Below are 3,086 nucleotides of genomic sequence, written 5' to 3'. Positions count from 1 at the left end.
CAAACGTGTGTCTCGTCGTGTGCCATCACTATAAGGGATTAGAGTACACTAAACTTTACACATTATATAGGCTACACTGACGTGACATTTTTTTTGGGGGGGTGGGTGGTTAATGAAAGTGTTTACAAAACGCGACATTAATTTCTTGACGACCTAATACTTTACTGGCGAAACTATGGTAATAATATGAGAAATATATTTGAAACATACAGTTGTCTTTGTTTTCTTCATTTCTGCAATTATAGAGTTTCTCCAAGTACCGACGGTTTCAAGTATTAAGGGTCCATAAGAAATATAGTATTTTTAGCTTAAAGTTTGTGCTGAAAACAACAATATTATGACTAACAAAAACCATACGCTCAAGTATAGTACTATCATAATTTTCCTATTGAAGTAAAACAAAATTTCAATTTATCAACATACTTATACAATGAACAGCCCCCCCCAAATGGGTCAGCGATAATTTTTTTTAGGACTTACAACGCTAAAATAGGATTTGATTCCTCATGGTGGGCAGAGCTCAGATAACCCATTGTGTAGCTTTTCGCTAAAAACAAACAAACAAGAATTATGAAATGAGTCATATATATATACTTATTTTAAATTTCGTCGAATTACATGATTTTTTTAAATCTAAAAGTTAAAGAAGCAGTGTTTGTTAGAAAATAATTTATAATCAAACTTAATAAATTGCATGTTTAATTTTATAACTGATCAATCTATTGTAAGAAACAAAACAAAGGAAGGGATATTTGATTTGTTTTGTGAACTAATAGGCCTAAAATTTCGGATATATAATCACGTTAATTGCAGTTGTTTTTTTTTTCAACATTCATCTTAATTAGTCCATTGCCGATTCAAAATCAGCGGTTTGTATAAATAACATTTCAGACCTGTTTTTTTTTTTGCCTTTCATAATTCACTGCCCAAGAGGCCTTTTGTTATATCAGAACACGTTAATTGGGCTGGACAATTAGAAACAAAAGATTCGCTGAAACGATATCTTTATATGCAGTATCATACTTTAAAAATCACGTAATTAATAGATTAAGAAAAATATGAAAAATTACAGATTGTTAACATGATTTTTATTACAAATTTTAGGCCTATTGTTTTCAATGCTTCTACAGTTCTCAGCGTTTGAAACGTAACCTTTATTCTGGGAGACAGGAATTGTAAGTATTACATTATTTTAAATGTCAAATTGTAATAGGTCGGATAATTATATATTTATATATTCTTAATATAATGCATTACACACACTCAAAAATATGTACTATATTTGTATTAATATTTATTTTTTCACCAACAATATTTTAATATGTAAAAAAAAAAGCTATTCCTCCTATTTCACAATTCATCATGTTTGTTTGTACTCATTGTTGATTATATTTGATGAAGATGTATTGTAATTTTTCTGAAGAATTATAAAAAAATTAAATCATTTTAGTGTTAGAAATATCTTAGGCAATGTTCATGAAATAACAAATATTAACAGAGTTTTTGTAAATATGTGTTTTGTTTGTTGAAAAGAATAAAGAATTAAGAAGGGTAAAAATATATTTTTTTATTATATTCGATATTTAATTTTTTCAGGTAGGATATAATACATTTTGGGTGAAATACTAAATCAAATTTATTATTTTGTTATTTGATTTTGATATCTTAGAGTAATTAGTTTCTTTGGTTTTTATTTAACTACAATTCTTTTAACCACAAATTCGCTGCTGTGGCTGTGATGCAATCATCCATGGTATGAACCATCGAAACTAAGAATAAGTCATTGGTAAAAAATAATTTTTTAGGATTGCATCAGTTTTTGTAACATTTCTATATAATCATTTAATGTTTCTTTTTAGCATTTTATTGAACATAGCCCACTTTGTCGAGCTAATATTTCAAATCAAACCGAAAAAGTTAATAGTTGGTCACGATTTATCTATTGCTCAGTTTAACTAAATTCATTACATCGATCGTTTAAAGGCATGGCGTGATGTGGGGATTAACTTACTCAGACTGTGAATCTAAATACAAATACAAATATCTCTGTCCTTTCTCTCCTAGTATTTCTCATCAGAAACTCATAAATACAAGACAATATTTCATACCAAAATGCACATAACTGTATCCAAAGATCACGAGTTCAATAACAGATGTAAAATTAATATAAACTACATTGAAAACTTATCGGTATAAATTTATTTTCATGTAATTCGATTTTCCGATAAATAATGTAAGTTTAAGTTAAAAAGCACTTATTATAACTCAGATACATCTTTTGCAATTTTTGATGCTGCCATCTGTCGGTTTTATTATACACTAAAGCATAAAAACATTAAGGAGGCATTATTGGTGTTTAGCATTGTTAAATAGACTTATAGACGTAACTACTCTAATATAAAGGGGGAGTATAAATTTTTAGTGGATTTGTTTGATTGCTTGTTTTGTAGTTAAGCATAAAGCTACACAACGGGCTATCTATGTTCAGCCCACCACGAGTACCGAAAGTCTTATTTTGTTTTCCTAATGATGTGACATTTTTGGGGTACTCCTAGTGGTACTTGTGGAAGTATGAAACTCTTGTTTTGTTTTCCTAATGATGTGACATCTTTTGGGTACTCCTAGTGGCACTTGGAGAAGTCTGAAACTCTTGTTTTGTTTTCCTAATAATGTGATGTCGTTTGGGTACTGCTAGTGGTACTTGGGGAAGTCTGAAACTCTTGTTTTCTTTTCCTAATGATGTGACATCTTTAGGGTACTCCTGGTGGCACTTGGAGAAGTCTGAAACTCTTGTATTCTTTTCCTAATGATGTGACATCTTTTGGGTACTCCTAGTGGCACTTGGAGAAGTCTGAAACTCTTGTATTATTTTCCTAATGATGTGACATCTTTTGGGTACTCCTAGTAGCACTTGGAGAAGTCTGAAACTCTTGTTTTGTTTTCCTAATAATGTGATGTCGTTTGGGTACTCCTAGTGGTACTTGGGGAAGTCTGAAACTCTTGTTTTCTTTTCCTAATGATGTGACATCTTTTGCAACTTCTATTCATGCTTAGAGAAGTCTGAAATGCATATTCTAATTCTCTGT

This window comes from Limulus polyphemus, unplaced genomic scaffold, assembly GCF_000517525.1.
Source record: "Limulus polyphemus unplaced genomic scaffold, Limulus_polyphemus-2.1.2 Scaffold2808, whole genome shotgun sequence".
Classification (NCBI taxonomy): Eukaryota; Metazoa; Arthropoda; class Merostomata; order Xiphosura; family Limulidae; genus Limulus; species Limulus polyphemus.
Note: the sequence above shows the minus strand (reverse complement) of the source record.